Below are 19,062 nucleotides of genomic sequence, written 5' to 3'. Positions count from 1 at the left end.
CATGCAGACATGACCGAGATAACTCTCCGGTCAATAACCAACAGCGGGATCTGGATACCCATGTTGGCTCCCACATGTTCCAAGATGATCTCATCGGATGAACCATGATGTCAAGGACTTAATCAATCCCGTATACAATTCCCTTTGTCTAGTGGTACGATACTTGCCCGAGATTCGATCGTCGGTATCCCGATACCTTGTTCAATCTCGTTACCGGCAGGTCTCTTTACTCGTTCCGTAACACATCATCCCGTGATCAACTCCTTGATCACATTGTGCACATTATGATGATGTCCTACCGAGTAGGCCCAGAGATACCTCTCCGTCACACGGAGTGACAAATCCCCGTCTCGATTCGTGCCAACCCAACAGACACTTTCAGAGATACCTGTAGTGTACCTTTATAGCCACCCAGTTACGTTGTGACGTTTGGCACACCCAAAGCACTCCTACGGTATCCGGGAGTTGCACAATCTCATGGTCTAAGGAAATGATACTTGACATTAGAAAAGCTTTAGCAAACGAACTACATGATCTTGTGCTAGGCTTAGGATTGGGTCTTGTCCATCACATCATTCTCCTAATGATGTGATCCCGTCATCAACGACATCCAATGTCCATGGTCAGGAAACCGTAACCATCTATTGATCAACGAGCTAGTCAACTAGAGGCTTACTAGGGACATGGTGTTGTCTATGTATCCACACATGTATCTGAGTTTCCTATCAATACAATTCTAGCATGGATAATAAACGATTATCATGAACAAGGAAATATAATAATAATCAATTTATTATTGCCTCTAGGGCATATTTCCAACAGAGATTATGGTAGGGTACGAAACCACCTCAAAGTTATTCTTTCCAATCAATCCGTTGGTCTATTCCTATAGGTGTCACAAACAGCCCTAGAGTTCGTACTAGAATAACACCTTAAGACACAAATCAACCAAAACCCTAATGTCACCTAGATACTCCAATGTCACCTCAAGTATCCGTGGGTATGATTATACGATATGCGTCACACAATCTCAGATTCATCTATTCAACCAACACAAAGGACCTCAAAGAGTGCCCCAAAGTTCTACCGGTGAATCACGACGAAAACGTGTGCCAACCCCTATGCATAGGTTCATGGGCAGAACCCGCAAGTTGGTCACCTTAACATACATCAAGTGGCACGTGGTATCCCATTGTCACCACAGATATCCACGGCAAGACATACATCAATTGTTCTCAAGTCTTTAAAGACTCAATCCGATAAGATTACTTCAAAGGGGAAACTCGATTCATTACAAGAGAGAAGAGGGGGGAAGAAACATCATAGGATCCAAATATAATAGCAAAGCTCGTGATACATCAAGATCGTATCATCTCAAGAACACGAGAGAGAGAGAGAGATCAAACACATAGGTACTGGTAGATACCCTCAGACCCGAGGGAGAACTACTCCCTCCTCGTCATGGAGAGCGCCGGGATGATGAAGATGGCCACCGGTGAGGGTTCCCCCCCCCCCTCTGGCAGGGTGCCGGAACAGGGTCCCGATTGACTTTTGGTGGCTACGGAGGCTTCTGGCGGCGGAACTCCCAATCTATCTTGCGTTCGGATGTTTTTAGGGTATATGGAGATATATAGGCGGAAAAAGTACGTCAGGGGGGCCACGAGGGGCCTATGAGGGTGGAGGGCGCGCCTAGGGGGGTGGGCGTGCCCCCCTGCCTCATGGCCTCCTCGCAGATCCCCCGACGTGCACTCCAAGTCTTTTGGGCTTCTTTCCTTCCAAAAATGAGTTCCGTGAAGTTTCAGGTCAATTGGACTCCGTTTGATTTTCCTTTTCTTCGAAACCGTAAAACAGGGTAAAAACAGAAACTGGCACTGGGCTCTGGGTTAATAGGTTAGTCCCAAAAATGATGTAAAAGTGTATAATAAAGCCATAAACATTCAAAACAGTAGATAATATAGCATGGAGCAATCAAAAATTATAGATACATTGGAGACGTATCAGGGGGCTTTGCGGGAGTCCGGACCGCTCCCACGCCCGCTTCTGACCGCCCTGGCCCACCCAAAACACCTTCCCAATCTCATGCGCTTCCCGCCCGGTGCCAACTGCCCACATTCATGCCACTGTAGAGCGCGCCACTCCACATATTGAAGCGGTGCACCACCCGCTGCATGCCTGGCTGAACACGCCTCCTCGCCGCATTCAAAGGCCGCCATGAAACCCGTGTGAAAGCTGAGGAACCTACTCTGGCCAGACGTTCGTTCATGAGCGAGCCGACATTAAACGCAACGTCGGGCAAGCTCCTCCCATCTGCCCTCTATTTAAACAACGCCAGACGCTGGGCAAGAATCGCACCACCCCGCCACTTCCCGTCTCATCCTTCCACAATTTTCTCCACCCTTCTGATGCCATCTAATGAGCAGGAAGAGCAGTTCTCCGGCATAAAAGCCAGCTCGGTGTCCTCCCGAGCCCGCTGAATATGAGTGAGGCAGCTCGCTGCTCCACCTCTCTCGCCTGGCCTGACGGAGCAAGTTGCCACCCCAAGACAGCGCGTGGTTCACCACCTCACCACTCCAAGCCAGCTCATGGGGGAGCGGCCATTTGCTCCAGGACGACACAGGCATCGTCGCAGCCGTGGCGACGCCGTGTCGTACCGCGCCTCTTGTGCCTATGTTGCCCCTCCCATGCCTACAACTGCGCCATCCGCCATCAACGCGCGCGTAGCCACTCCCTGCCGGCAGAGAAAAAACCGGCTGCACGGAGATCGACGAGTCGGTGGATGGCGCGTCCGTGTCCGCCACCAACATTGAGGTAAACTAGAACACAGGAGGCTACCACTGCTTGGGTCCCAGGAAGGCCACCGCTGGCACGTCGCCGGCTTGTATAGCCGGTGACCTGTCCGATTCTTCTTTATCTCAGACCATCATCGGCCCCACCTGGGCTCCACGAAAGCGGAGCTCCCCTTCCCCTCCAGCTGAAGAACCCTCTTTGCCACTCCGATGAGCGGTGTAGCCGGACATAGGGAAGAATATACCTCCGGGGCTCCCGGCAGTCAGGGGAGCGGGCTGTTGGACATGGGGAAGACAAAGGGATCCGCTGTGTCTGGCCGTAAACTAGTGTAGTGTTTCCATGTCGTGGGAGTGGAGCTCCTAGCGACTGTATGTCCAAAATATAACTGTTTTCGTCCGGTTTGTATGAAATCCGTCATGTTTATATGAAATCCACCCATGTTTGCATGAATTTCATCCAGTTTTGTTGAAAAAGTGTTTGCAATGTATGCGGCTATGGTTGGATGGCGGCCTCCCGCTTCTGTGTCCATGGATGGATGCGGGAGGAAATTTGCTGGTCGCCATTGGAGATGCCCTCAAGCCTGCGTTTGGGCGGGTGTAAGGTGTCTCGCCATGGGTACATACAAAGTATTGTAGGATTTCTGGTCAATCGAACGGGAAAGTCTCCGGGTGTGGAAACATTTACTACTCCATCATGATTTATAAGTCTCACACATATTTCAATATAAACATTGAAAATTAATTTATTCAACGAAATATTAGTTATATGTCACAAAAACAAAACGTTAGATCCACATTCTAAATAAGTTTTCAATGGTATAGTTTTTGTGACATATAACTCCTATTTTATTGATAAATCAACGTACATTTTTTATTGAAATGCGTGAGACTTGTGAACCATGATAGAGGCCAAACACCACGAATGACAGAATTTATCCCCAAGGTATCTCTGACAAAATGTTAATCTAATGTCACTTATCAGCATGTGTTCCAAGTCATAGCAATATCCAACCAATAATCCAATGAAAAATGTAATCATATCATTTCCACTTACTCCATAAGCAATAATATCAAATATGATCATATGAAAATATAGCTAATGACCCTACTAATCCGATGGTAACATGCCAATATCCAACTTGCAAACTACTAGTCACAAGAAATCCAAGCAATAACATGGCAGTAGATAATTCTAATAACTCCTCCAAGAATGCCATGAATAAATCATCATCAAGTAATTCAAACTAAATCAAGTTTTATTATATTAAATCATGGAATTGCATTGCAATTATGCAAGTGGAGGTTGTGGCTCGCCTTGCTCCAAGCGAGTGTTGCAAATACTCCTGGTCGTTATCAAACATTGCTAACACTCTAGAAAACAATATTAACAAGCAAAATAAATAACCACATTAAGAAAATTCTTTGTCTAGAAATCTTAGACAGCAAATAAAATTGCAAAACTCTACCAGAAAATAAAGGAGGTCGCAAGAAAAATAATGCAAAAAGAATCAGCTCATTTGGACTTGTAGTTTAGGAGCAATGGATGGTCAAAGTGGATTAAAATATCTTTAAATTGGATTTTCCGGAATCTCCATGGGCTAACGTCTTTCGACGTAAACAAGGAATCCGCCTTCACTTAAAAATGGTTCGGAGGGGGGCAGAGTGGCTGGTTGGTGGGACCACCCCGTCAAACATGATATTTGAGATTGAAGTGTTTGAAAATATTTGGATATATCTTCAAACATGATATTTACGAATAGGAGATTAAATTGAAGAAACCATTGTTAACAATGACAAAAGCAACATGTGGGCATGGATCAAAACAAGGGATATTTACTTTGACAGTCTAAAATTTGTGATGTATCTTGAGTCCAAACTGTAACGACTCTCATGTTTAATGACAATTGAGGTGTTTGGAAGTATTGTTTGAATACATCCTCAAACATAATATCTTTGAAAATTAAGTGAATAAAATAAAAAAAATTGTGTGGCTTGGGGGTTTGGGGTTATTATCTGTTAGTGTATTTCACCTAAGCATCCTAGTCAATATCTCCTCAAGATGAGATCAAGTTACACCAATATCATGCTGAAGTTAAACCATCTTGATGACTTAAAAAAATGACAACAAAACGGTGGAGAATGGTTGAATTGTTGGGATATGTGAATAATTATTCCAACTATATTTGAAAATCCAGCAAATAATGTGGAAAGAAGATAAGAAAAAAAACCAAATGTGACGATGGAAAGAAAAACCTGCAAATGACGAGATAAGGGAGGCAGAAGAAAAAGAGATTGCGGTGAGCGTGGATCGAACACGCGACCTTCAGATCTTCAGTCTGACGCTCTCCCAACTGAGCTATCCCCGCTTCATGTATTTTTTTGTTAGTCCTAAGTATTTATTTTATGATTCTGACTCACTTCATATTTGCCTTCGTACTTACATTTACGCTCTTCAAATTTTGTTGCTCATGCAGACCCCATAATCTCCACGTAGCAGCGACCAGCCAATGTACATCTGTACTACGCGTCCCATGGAACCGTAGCAGCGACCAGACAATGTCTTTTTTGACATGGAAGAAGGAAATCTATGATCTGTGGAACAATCGTCAGAACACACGCGGTTTAGGCAGTAATACATACTACGGAGTGGTCCCGTTGCCTCATTAGCAAATTGTTTAATTAACCTCCAAATTTTCTTTTGGAGGAAATTAAAGGCTTTGCAGCATTAACCACCAAGAACTAGCCCGAGAATCACCGCAAGAAAAAGGAAAAAGAAAGGAACTAGGCAGAGAATGACGCGCTCCAACTCACTCTCGTCCCTCTTTGCGCGGTATATTAGTACTCGAGCCGTCGCCGGCGCCACGATTCCGGCGAGCAAAGTCTTTTGACACAGGCGACGTGCAGGCACACAGGTAGAACCGGGTCTACTTCTTTCCCGGCAGCCGTTGCACCTGTGAGACGCCTCCTCCCGAAGCTCGAGCGTGAGCTCCCGAGGGATTCACCAACCGCAACCTCCACTATCGGCCACTGCGCAACGCGAGCAGAGGAGCCAACCACCCGCGAACACCACCTGGACCACGCCCAATCACACAGCCTTGACCTGCTCGGGCCCAAATCTTGTCCACCCCGAGAACGATCCCTAGGTCCAAGCCACCGTCAGCCGATACCTCGAACCCAGGAGAAGAAGGATCACCAACCATCCTATGCCACCCTCGGCAGCCAGATCCACGTCGCCGCGACCATCGCAAGCCCACACCTCTGTCAATTAACAAGAGGTACATGCTCATACTGAAATTGGAGGTGGCTTGCTAAGTCTAGGAATAAATTCAGAAAATGCGAGCATCAATGTCAAGTCTAGGACTTGAATCTTGGTGGGCTGGGTATACCACTATCCTCCTAACCATCCAACTACAGGTTAGTTCACCAAAGGAAGTTGTCGATTGACTTGTGTAGGAACTGTGTCTTCTGCTATGATTTAAATTTCCATGCAATTTGTGTTCATATACGTATAACAAAACACTGAAACACCAGCGCACAAGGGTCATAGCTTGCATCATGTTGGGTCGCAACTTGCATCGCGTGCTTGTGTCGTACCAGTCGCTGGCTTGCAGAACCACCATGTCTCCAGAAACAACTACCTTCATTTGTGTGGCCACTCTTGTCGAAGGCGTCGCTCTCACTACATCATCCGCCCCTTAGCCTTGGGAAAACACCCCCGGGTGGTCGCCCCTCGCCTATGCCTTGCAACGATGCACCCCATCGGACCTACGACAACGACTGAATGGTGGAGCTCGCCGGAGGACAATTCTTTGAGGGGTTGAGAGAGAGGAGGATTCCTATGGTTTCTCGTTTGGTGTGGGATAGGGAACGAAACTGTGTGGAGGAGAGATAGAAGGCTCTCCTTGCTTGGGTTCGCTGGACAGGTGGGGCGCTACCTATGTGTCCAAGCAGACCTGGCCATATGGGCCTGACCTAGCCATATAAAAGGTCGTATCTACTATCATTATAAAAAGAAAAGAGAGACAGATTCAAATAACAAGAGCCGTCTATCTGAGATATCCAAGGGTCTAAATTATCTCCATGTTTAACACAGCAAGCCACGCAACAATTAAGCAACACCCGCGCCATCGCTAATCATACCGGCCGCTTCGGAATAAAAAAAACAACCAAACCGCTCGTGACACCACGCCCACACCACGATCTTTTTCGCCTGCTCCTCCGGGCGCCCCCCCCCCCCAACGGACGCCAGGACGGGCGGGCCTCCGCCGCCCGCCGATCCACTGGGCTCCGGCGCCACCCGCTGAGCACGCCCCTCGCCTACCCCGGGGCTGCTTCACCACCGAACGCCGCCACTTCACCGGGCAGCGCCGCCCAACTGCCGCCTATAACCTGCGCCCTCCCTGCCGCCCACCCTCCCACCGCTCCATCCTTGTGTTCTCTCTGTTAGGACTAATCTTGATATTATTGTATGAGCATTTTAGTTTGGTTTTTCGTCATACATGTAACTTAGGTGATCTAGGGAGTAGCTAGTCATCAAGACTTTAGTTGAGTGCACAGAGAAGGCGAGATGTCGGGCTGCCATGCGATGCGGCAAGCAAGGTGGGATGCTGATGGCGGCGAGAGGCTGCCGTGCTGTGTGATACGGCATCGTCGTGTGATGCGAGCTGGAGACCACTCTGGATGACCAAGACAATTGGGTGAGTTAGTCGTTAGCTGCATGCATAGGTTCGTTGGTGAGCTAGCTAAAAGATAGGTTAGTTGATCGGCATGGACTGAGTGATTCAGTCATCGGGTGCATGCTAGTTGCGTCTGTTTCTGTAGTGGACGGTTGGCCGGCCGAGTTATTGGCAGCAGCGAGTGACTCCAGGAGGTGAAGGTGGACGTGCGTACGTGGGATTAGTTTCCCAGAGATGTGGCTGGCTAGTGCGTGGGTGGGTCGAGTCCCCTGTGTATATATGTTGCACATTGAGTTAATGAAAGCCAAGGCCGAGAGGGCTGAGAAACAATGTAGCATTTGTGTAACCAAGGAGGAGAGCCTCCCGGCAAAGCTAGCTAGTTCTCTTCCTTGGTACATGGGTGTGTGTGCGTGTATGTGTTTGGAGTTTCTTCAATGTGTGTGTGTTTGAGAGAAACCACAAGAGAGAAGGTTGAGCTGTGAGAGACAGCCAAGAAGAAGAAGGCGCTGAGAGGAGGCAGCGCCAACACCCTCACCGAACGCCCTCCCGACGACCACTTCTCCACCAGCAGCGCCACCCCGCTCCTCAGCTGCACCTCCACCAGCGAATGGCTGCTTCGATCAACATCGACAGTTTCACGGCAGGCTGTTCTGCGACAGGAGGATTCGCGGCGTGCTGGGTGGTCTCGGTGTCGATGCCATCGCGGGTTGCCTCCACTCCCCCGCCGTCGCCGCTCAACTTGGTCTCCGTCGGCGCCACTCAATTCGGCCTCTGTTGCCGCTCTCCGATCCTCCTGCTTCGACCCCTCACCGGGTCCGTCTTTCTCCTTGCCAGCGACATCTTCCTCCCCACTCCACTTCTTGTTCCCATCTGGTTGATTATTGATTATTAACTTTCCGATTTTCTTATAGTTCTGACGAGAAGAAGTAGAGCTGGGAGGATGCGGAGTGATGTGGTGAGGAGCAACAGTTGCAGAGCATTAGCACTGCGGCAACACACTTCTATGGTGGTGTAGTGCTTTCACAGACGAGGAAAAGAACGCATATACAAGCTCATATATTTGTTATCTTCTTTCCTGAATCATGATTCCTGTTCTGGAACTACTTCCATGTCCAATACTTTGGTGTCCGACCTTGGTATGTGTACAATTCAGTGGGTGTTCTACATTTTTTTCACAAGCATTGATGGTTAAATAGCAGCATCGTACAAAAATTGGATGAATTAATACGTCATGTGTATAGTAGCATTGTTTATATCCCATCTTTTTTCCACCAAAAAAATCAACATTTATGCATGGTGATGGAAAGTAGTTTAATTATAGTCTTGGTATATAGTTTATCTTTCAGGAGGCTAGAAATTTATTTATATTCTGTGGAGACTAGAGAATTATTTTCTATTCTGTGGAGGCTACAGTTTCTTTTAATATTCTCACTTGCCCAAATGATGGGAAGTGAACAATTTTTTCCTTCACCAAAACTCTTCCAGGGAATCGTTGAAATTGTCAAAATTGTATCGTACTCATATAAAACGAACTCAGAATCAGATTAGTCAATACCTAGCAAACTTGCTGGATAGAAAGAACAACCGTAGTTTGGTTGGGTTCATCTTTGCACTGCTATTTGTAATGATGCTGAAAGATGAGTAATACAAGTTTTACCCACAGAAAGAAAGAATGTGAGCTCCTTAAAAGCATTATAATGTCAATTTATTGCCATTCTTACTCTTATATTCATGCAATGTTGATTTATGTTCTTATTGATCATTGGATGGACTATTTAAGTCTTGGTCGTAAGTATTTACTACCATTTATGAAATTGGTAGCTCCTTTCGGACAATATATAAACTTTAGTGCATCTTAATGCAGGTATTGGTTGTCCATTTCCTTTCTGAACACATGAGCTTTGGTATGGATCTTGGGAGCAAGTCATCCTCAGTTTGCTTCCAGTGGAGTAGGTATGGGAAGAAGTGAGCTGAATTATCTATAGATTAAAGCTATGCTATCTGAATAGTTTAGTTAAATTATGTCTTCTTGACTTGCTCTTTATGTGTTTGCCAATGGCGGCAGTGGCAGGGAAGTGGGAGAATATTAGGTCCTACCACACTAAGGAGCACATGTCTGTAGGGAAGGAGTTTATCGAGGATCTGTGAGCCAATAAATAATACGGGGACGTATGATATCAATATGGAACCCAGCCCAGTTTTGGTTCAGCACCTTTTGTTAGGAGCTCTTTTGGTGCAGGAATAATCAACTAAGATGATATTAGTAGTATATGTCAACGTACAAGAGTTTGTGATGACCAAATATGAGATACTGGTGCTTAGGTGCGGGTGCCGTCGGTACTCCTCTGCTTCCCAACGGACTCCGATGTCCTGGTCTAATAGCAGAGAAGCCAAATCATGGCCAGTTCGTACCAGCACCAATAGTACTCCGGCAATCTGGGATGTAAGCCCCTTGTCCAAACCATCATGGTTAATTCTAATTTGCACGATCCTCTTCAGATTAGTATACAGGTATTGGGTCTAACCTGCCTGCAAGTGAGATGCATATGAATTAGATCCAATTTTAGTAATATAGAAATCAGAATTGATTTATTCACCCTTTGGTGAGCGCCTATGTGGTTCGATTTTATAAGCAAAATTCAGTCTTATTTTTCTCTCAGCTTAGTTCCATGTCGATTTATTTGCAGATTAGTTACTAAAGAAAATAGTTTGAGGTCAAGAGTTGAAAGCCTGAAGCCAGATGTTCCTACAATGACCTACACAACTCTTGAGAAACAAAACCAAAACATTATGTGCCTGCAAGATTGAAGATCGTACATATATTTACTTTGCTCCAGGATCCTATAGCAGTGCATTACTCCATGCAGTTCCCTTTATCATCCATTTTATTATTCATATCTCTATATGGTTGTTATATGTAGATGCTATTACAGGGATGTAGCACTATATTTTCCAGCCATTGTTGTAAACAAAACACCCTCTATACTGATACATATGTTTTTTTTCTTTTAGTTATCTCTTTTCAGAGTGGACGAGGTTTCTACATCGAAGAAATTATTTTTAGATCGTCCTTTGGGTTTCAAAGAATTCAGAATAAGTTCCTACACGAGCTGTTACTGGATAAATCATGTACGACACCATGCTTGCACCCTTATCCCTGGAGTATTTGCAGTTGTATTCTTGGCTGTTCGTTGCACAAGATGGTGATTGTTTTTCTTTCTTTTCTGATTCACAGCTATTGGCATGCATTTGTCCGTGCATTTTCGTCCTAGGATTGACGATAATTTGAACCTGTTAATTCGTAAAAGATATGCCCATCATCATTCCACTTTGTTTAGTTTGAGGAGAACCGGGTAGTCAAATATCTGATTATTTGTTTTCTGTTCTATGTATAAATTTGGATGCAACATTTCACTGCAACAACTATTTTTCCTCTTCGGCAGTTGGGGCATGCGTCCAATCGTGTTAAAAAATTAAGCTAATTTAATTTGGCGCCTAAAAATAATAGTTGCCAACTAAAAGAGGATCTACTTTTGCTAATAGTGGTAAAATAAAAGAGGATCCAGACTCTCTTGAGTTTATATGTGTGTGTGTGTGTGTGTGTGTGTGTGTGTGTGTGTGTGTGTGTGTGTGTGTGTGTGTGTGTGTGTGTCCTTGTATAATGGTGATGATTTAAATCACTTTGGCTTTCTTGGAAGCAAATTCCGAATTATGGATTGTCCACTTCACATCAAATTTTCAGGATAGTAATTCTGCATTTGGATTAGAATTGCTGTGGTCGATATACTATCTGAACTTTTCTTACACTATGTTATGTTTAGTTATTACATGTTGGCATAGACATGCATTGTCAGTCGGATAAGTTGACTGCAGCTACCCTCGAACTACCCTCGAAGCTGCTCTTTGCATGTAAAGGAAGCTCGGAAACAGAGTTTTCTTGAGGAAACAAAGCATGATTGTGGATCTTCTCAAAATTGTCTGGATGAGAGTGATTGGCTTGCAGAATTGGCTGACATTGGAATGCTTGACATGTTCGAAGATGTTAGCCTATATACTGTTCAAACAGCTTGTTCATCGCAAGGCGACAATGCAAATGAATTGAAACAACGTTCACCCTTTACTGCCACCACATACGATAGCCTGCATTGAAGGGCCTTCCTACACCATCGATAAGCCGCGCCGGCTGCTTTATAGGGGTAGCGCTCAGTCATGTTGGGTCGCCATTCGGGCATCTAGAGCACGATCGGCAATGATGAAGGCAAGTATGCTGTTGTCCCCTTCTGAAGTTCTGTTTAGACTGGGAATCAATCAATGCATTATCTGAGTATTGAATTTTCTGATTTTCTGTTGACCAATACGTTGAGCACAATTGTCGGAATGAAGAGAAGAATTAAATGATTTTATTTGAATAAATGTGCCTTCTAACTATGATGAACAAGAAAAGTTTGGTCTAAGGTTAGACGTGCATTACACGTGCAAATTTACTAGTTTTTTAAGGAATATAAAAGGTCCTGTTATGCCACCTGAAGGCGCCTTGCGTATCGGCCTGACACGCCAGGTAAAAGGGTCGGGAGGCACTGCACGGTTGCGGGCCGACCCGTTTTAAAAAGGACCCCAAACAACAATAAAAATGTTAAAATATCTCTAAAAGGCCTAAATTTTCAGATTAAAAGGTTAAAATGGCCCTAAAATGACATAAAATGGCCGCGCAAAGTTTTAAGAACTATCTACTCGTACGGACATACTGTAGTCTAGTAAAAGGACTCTGTAGGAGTACTGTAGCTAATGCAATTTTTTTAAAACGAACATTTTTCAAATTTGGAATTGTTTTTGGAAGCATCAACACTTTGAAAAAATATACATGATATGTTTCAAAAACTGAATGTTTTTCTGAAGACACGGACTTTTTTTTCAAATTCGAACATTTTTAAAAAAATATTGAACATTTCTAAAATTGCAGACATTGTTTTGATTGTGCGAACATTTTTCAGAAAGACGAACATTTTTTAAAACTTTGTGAATAATTTTTTGAACACACGAACATTTTTTTTAAAAGCCCCAGTATATTTTAAAATTTGAGAAACAATTTTGAATCCTGAAAATTTTTTATATTTGGGAATTTTTGAAAAAGAAACAGAAAAAGGAAAGAAAAGAAAAAAGAAGAAAGGAGAAAGAAACAGAAAAGATAAAAACGAAAATAAAAAAACAGAAAAGAAGAAATGAGAAAGAAAAAACCTACAAGAAAACCAGCCTCGAAAAACAACAGGAAAAAGAAAACCGGTTCGGGGAAGGGGAACCTTCTGCCTTGTGGAAGGTTCCCAAAATCGGGAGAAAACCACCCGCCCGCAACCTCTTAATGGGCCCCGGCCCGCATGCTGGCCTTACAAGCATGGCCCATGTCTCAAAAAAAATCAAGCATGGCCCATGTCTCTACGCAAGTGCACCCTAGTCTCTCGCACGAGGGAGGGACGACGACACCGCCGCCGGCATTTGGCCTCGGCGACGCCCTCCAGCGCAGGTGAGTCACCCTTCTCTCTCTTAGAAATTGGAGCCATGAGATAAGAAATACAGTAAGAAATGAAACCCTAGAGAGCCTCGACACCGCCCCCTCCCCCCTGTCAGATTCGTCAACACATCGACCAGAAAGTGTCACAAGTAAGGAGCTAAATCACACTGATTTCGGTTGGGGATTCATTCCGTCGTATGAATGATAGGGGACGATCTTTTCGCCTAAAAAGAGGCGTATTCGTGATAGATTGAGGGGTTGTGTCTGTGTGGGAGTTCATGTAAACCCATTGGATTAAGTTTGCTTCGTTTCTCAGCAGGAGACATTAAGATTAGTGATGCATCATCCCTAAGAAAAAGAAAGATGAATGATGCATCGGCTATCCCTGCTGTGTTTATTTCCCAGAGTCTGAAATTGTCCATAAAGTATGAGAAGGTGCCCACCCCCATTGACCTTGTTAATGAGGCTATTGACGGTAGCTGGGCACGAGGCTCACCGAGCTGTGTGGTTCTGATAAGAAATTAGTCATGGGAAATATGAAACAATAATTCGAAAGAAACTGGTTAGTAAAACTCTGTGAGTTTTCTTGTTGGTTCTGTCTGGCAAACAGTATCATCGATCACCATTTGCTTTTTCAGGCAATAAACTGTCTGTGTGTTAAGGTTCCGGATTGCGAGGTGATATTTCGCAGTCTGAAGAAGCACATGCAGTCAGTTAAGGTTAATGATGCATTGGCTATGCTGCTATACCAAGCAGTGGCGGATCCAGGAATTGAACTTAGCCGGGGCGAAATATTTAAGGTCTAATGTTTTCTTGGACAAATTCAAGTCCACTCAACTAGAAGTCATACAATTCAAATATGAAGCAAGATGCACTAAAAAAATTCAACATAACTAGATTTAGAATAGTTAAATATTCTCAACAACTAGGTGATGTAACCACCAAAAAACACAAAATACAACATAAACGTCACAGAGAACTACTAACATGGAATCCTGCCGCTTGAATCATTCATTCCATGGCCCAAAATGTCCAACTCTATGACTAAAGATATGCACAATAGGTGAACAAGCTGCATATCAATATACTCCCTCCGTCCTACTATAACATGGAACAGGCTTCAATGGTCACTTGAGATTCAGTAGTTGGGGGTATTCTAGAAGAAAAAAAGATTCAGTAGTTTGAGGAGTTCCAAAATAACCAGCAATTGGTTACATTCTTTTATAGATTCCGTACATTACAACATCACCATGTTCAATAATTGGCTAGAAACGAAGGTCAATATCAGAAAATGAGTTGGACTGTCCGTTGTTGTGTACCTGCTGGTTTCTAATTTTGCAAAATGCAGCTGACCGTTTGTATGAGCTGGATGTTGTGCCACTGTTGCTTCTTCCCACGCCGGCCGAGCCCGGAACTGCTTCTTTTGGTTCTCCCAGCCGCTGATCTGGATCAGGTGCCTTGTTTTTTTTGGGGGGGGGGGGCACTGGATCAGGTGCCTGGTGGCCCGCAGCCGGCAGCCGGCGAGGCAGAGCTATGTGGTGTGGCGGCGACGGCTAGGTTACGCTCGCTGTCTGCCTCCTCGATTGGGGACACTAGTGCAGAACCGGGCTTTAGCGCCGGTTCGTAAGGGCCTTTAGTGCCGGTTCCAGAACCGGCACTAAAGAGTGCGGACTAAAGGTCCCCCCCCCCCCTAATACCGGTTCATCACGAACCGGCGCTAAAGTGCCACCACGTGGCACGAGCCAGGCCCGGGTGCGTGTAGGACATTAGTACCGGTTGGTAACACCAACCGGCACTAAATGTTTGGGGTGGTTTTGGTTTTATTTTTTATTTTTTCATTAATTTTGTGTTTTCCATTTAATCCTTTTTTGTTTGCTGATATTTTACGATACTACGTATTGTACACTTTATGCATATATATAAATAGATTTTCTCGTCGATCATATATATATATATATATATATATATATATATATAGTGTCACCCTATTCGTCACCCTAGGTGAGGAAGAGTTATTCTTCACCCCCCTCTATTATACCATCAATGCCCCGTATTTTTACGTTCCGTAAGTTTTATCTTATTTCCGACATAAAAAGAGACCGTAAGAAAATATATAATCGTTGTAAAAAATATTTTATGTTATGTAAAATTACAAACGTAAAAACATAGTGTAAAATACACATAAAGTGCAAATTTTCTTGTCTTAATGAACTATATTTTTATTTTCTTATGCCAAATTTTACATAATGAATCTATAGGGATGTAACTATTTAAATTGCAAACGTAATTTAATTACGAAATAATCGTAAGATTACCTCGGGTGAAGAATAACTTATTCTACATCCTGGGTGATGAATAGTAACACTATATATATATATGTGTGTGTGTGTGTGTGTGTGTCATCCACAGGGTATGTATCCAGCGGTGCGTGGCCCGGGGCGGAACCAACGCTGCTTCTCGGCATGGATGGGACGATGCTATCTAATGCTGGACGTTCATCCGCTTGCTGTTGCCGCTGCTGAGACCCCCTTTCCTGGCTAAGTGAGTCGATCTGCTGCTGCTGCTGGAATTTGAGTGCCAAGTCTGCGTGCCTTGCAGGCATTCTGCGTCCTGCTTCCTCTGCTCCTGCTCTAGCTTCCTCTTCTTCTCCTCCCCCCTCTTCTTTCTTGCACGGCTCCTGTAGTCGTCGTTCCATTTCGAAAAGCCCTCATACCAAGGAATAACGCCCTTGCCTCGTGTTCTTCCTGGGTGTTCAGGATTTCCCAGGGCGCGCGTAAGCTCGTCGTTCTCTCTGTTGGGCATGAACACCCCCTTTCGAGCATCTTCTATTGCGTCAAGTAACTTTTGTTCGGCTCCTTTTAGACTTGCCTTCTTTGAAATCTCGCCTGTCTTCGGGTCCAACTTCCCCATGCGCATAGAACCAAGTTCTGCACGGGGGGGGGGGGGGGGGGCAGCTCCTTGTAACCGGAGTGACCCCTGCATCCACTACAAGAAATCTGTTAATACGTGACGGATTTAGTCCGTCACAGATCAATGGAAAACTGTCATGGGTGCCCATCGTTGACGGATCCGAAATCCGTCATGTATATCACGTCATAATTTGATATGGCACCTTCCATGACGGCTCTTGGCCATCATGGATCTGCCCCAAGCCCGCCCAGGCCCAAACCATTGTGACGGAACAGTCCGTCATGGACTAACGCCACGTAGGATTTTCAGTTGACCAATTCGAATGATGTGGCAGCATACGTGGATACTATTTTTCGTCACATGAACCGTCATGGATTTTGGCACAATTTAAAGGGCGATTTAAATTTGGCTGGGCCCATTTCCTTTGGACAAAATTTGACCCAGTACGTTGTTAGCATTATGCATTACCCAAATCCTACAAATTTTGGCCCAACAAAAAAGTATTTGCAAAGTGTAAAACATTACACAGTTTATGCTGTCATCTGCATGTATCTACAAAATAGCAGTTTACAAAATCAGCTATGAAATGATAACTTGTAACATAGATTGACAAATTACATCATAGCACATATCGACACTATATATCACAACAGAGTTAGGAACCGGTATAGTCCATTTTACATCAACAGAGCACATAAACTACTATTATTCAAGCTCTTGCGGTCGGCGCCCTTGATGGCAACTATCATGTCATGGTGGATTATGATGGGCAGCACCAAGTAAATCGCTATCCAATCTTACCTAGCATATTTACAAGAATATTAGAAGTTTGTAATTATGAATAGATAGTAGAAATAAGAGAATTGCAACAAATATAAAAATGAATTACATGTTGTCCAAAATTCTTCAATCTTATAGTGCCTACAAATGAGAATAACATTGTATCTACTATAAAACAAGAGTGAACATGAGGTTGCTTAAAATAAATCCAAAGAAAAGTGTGTCAAATGACAAAGTAACAAAACACACATCACAGAACTCCAAGTACTATAGCAGCAGTAGTTGAGACCATATAAACCCGGCAACAATAATGAAATGAACTTAACCAGTATATATTTATACAAGGTGACAACAGTGGCAAACCACATCAGCTTGCACAAGAACTACAAATTTAGTGTGTGATAACAAATTTAGTGTGTGATAACAACAGATTAAGGACAGGAGAAGGTGCATGATAACAACTAGCTAAGGAGACCAGGCCAGCTAGTCCTCTGCACTTTATACGGGTAGTGTGTCACATTAATCCTATCAAATTTGATTAGAACAAAGTATATGCCTGATAAGAGTAGCAGTAATATACTTGCACCAATTGCATATTTGCATTTGATTTGACATGAATCAAAACCAGAAATCCAAAAGAAAAAAACTTAATCATGAATGCATCCGCTGAAGGAATGTGTGTCGATTAACTTAACTAAAAAGGATAGATGGTGGCATCAACAACTTGGGTAAACATTTTATACACATGACCTGCAGGCAATATTTGACAAACAAATGTAAAATTCTTCACATGACCATCCAGTGTGTGAATACAAGCAAGCATCAAATGAAAAGGCACAATTTTCTAGATCTCCTTCATGTCTAGTATGGTCCAACTTGTGGGATCAAAAGAGATTGATTAATCAAATGAATATGATCATATTTGTTTAAGTTGGCTGATGATTCTCCTAGCTCATTAACAGAACAGAGAGAGACCTTCAGTGGCGGAGGGGTCGGCCCTCCTCTCCTGCATGCCATTGCAGCTACTCCATGATATGGCCCTCTTCCCTTCCCTTGACACAGCCCAACCAGATGAGATGGCATCAAAGTTCCTGTACAACTGATAACAGAGGTTTTGCTTCAAACTATTGCATTAGCAAAATTTTCCAAATCACTAGATAAGCTGGTGATATTGTAGCGAAATTGTTAAAATCATATTAGCAACCAAAAAAATACAGGTATTGCAGCAGCAAGATAGCAAAAACTGATGGGTTAAAATCATATTAGCAGCCAACTTGGGAATAGAACAAAATTTGTGCCGCCAGCCCAACGCAGGCGAGCACATCGAGTAGGGGCAGCCATCCAGGAGGCGAAGACGGTGCGAGGGGGCATAGCGTGCGATGGAGAGGGGCCGCTAGAGACACGTCGGCGACGGACGCGGCGCTACAGCCGAAACCCTAGCCACGGGCGAGGGGTTGCGGGCGAGCGCCGGACACCGGGAGCGGCATCCAGCCGGACTGGATGGCAGAGGGTTGGAGACCCGCCGGAATCGACGGGCGCTGGTCCCGGCGTGAGGGGTCGCACGTGAGAGAGAGATGGGTTGCGAGAGGGTTGGATGGGTAGGGGATTCGGTAGATCTGGCAGCTGCCGATGCTGCGAGGTGAGAGGTGGGGAGGAGGGCGGCGACGAGCTTTTGATGAGGGAGATGAACGGGGGTGGGTGGCGGCGCTGTGAGATGAGGGAGGTGAACGGGGGTGGGTGGCGGCGCTGTGAGATGAGGGAGGTGAACGGGGGTGGGTGGCGGCGCTGTGAGATGAGGGAGGCGAACGGGGGTGGGTGGCGGCGCTGTGAGATGAGGGGGAATGGGAGTGCGCTGCGGGGGAGAGAGTGTGCCGAGTAGGAGGGTGTTAGGGTTAGGTTTTTATACGGGAAACGGGTAGTCGGGCTTTAGCGGGCTTTGGCGGGCTTGCGGGGTGTACCAGCCCATCCATGACAGTTTCTGAAAATGTCATGAGAAATCCGTCATGGATTAATAGGTTTCTTGTAGTGATCCTCCATATCTTGCTCAGACTTATCCCACTTAGGCATTGCCACCGTGTAGTCACCTGGCCCCAGCCTATGGAACTGCGTCTTTTTTGCGGCATTGGCCTTGTTTTTTCTCGACCGTTCCTTAGATAATTCTAATTCCTTGAATTCCACAAAAGCGGGCCAGTTTTCTCTTTGCTTCTCCAGTGTTCCAGTGAATTCAGGAGTCTTCCTGTCTGCAGCGAGGTAGTTGGCCCATACAGTTTTCTTGTGGGTGTTGAATGCAATTGCCATCTTCTTAAGAGCAGCGTCCTTGACTTTCTGCACATCTGCATCAATGAAATAATCTGGTAGGGTGAAATGTTCCATCAGAGATTCCCAAAGATTGCCTTTTGCTCTA

General features: G+C 44.7%; 1 non-coding gene across 1 annotated transcript; it reads right to left on the bottom strand.

The window, feature by feature from the left end:
• Positions 1-5,079: 5,079 nt before the first annotated feature.
• TRNAF-GAA lies at positions 5,080-5,152 on the bottom strand. Its single transcript has one exon. It is a non-coding gene; the product is annotated as a tRNA-Phe (tRNA).
• Between the last annotated feature and the right edge of the window lie 13,910 nt (positions 5,153-19,062).

This window comes from Triticum urartu, chromosome 7, assembly GCF_003073215.2.
Source record: "Triticum urartu cultivar G1812 chromosome 7, Tu2.1, whole genome shotgun sequence".
NCBI classification, from domain to species: domain Eukaryota; kingdom Viridiplantae; phylum Streptophyta; class Magnoliopsida; order Poales; family Poaceae; genus Triticum; species Triticum urartu.
This window is presented reverse-complemented; position numbering and strand designations above follow the sequence as displayed.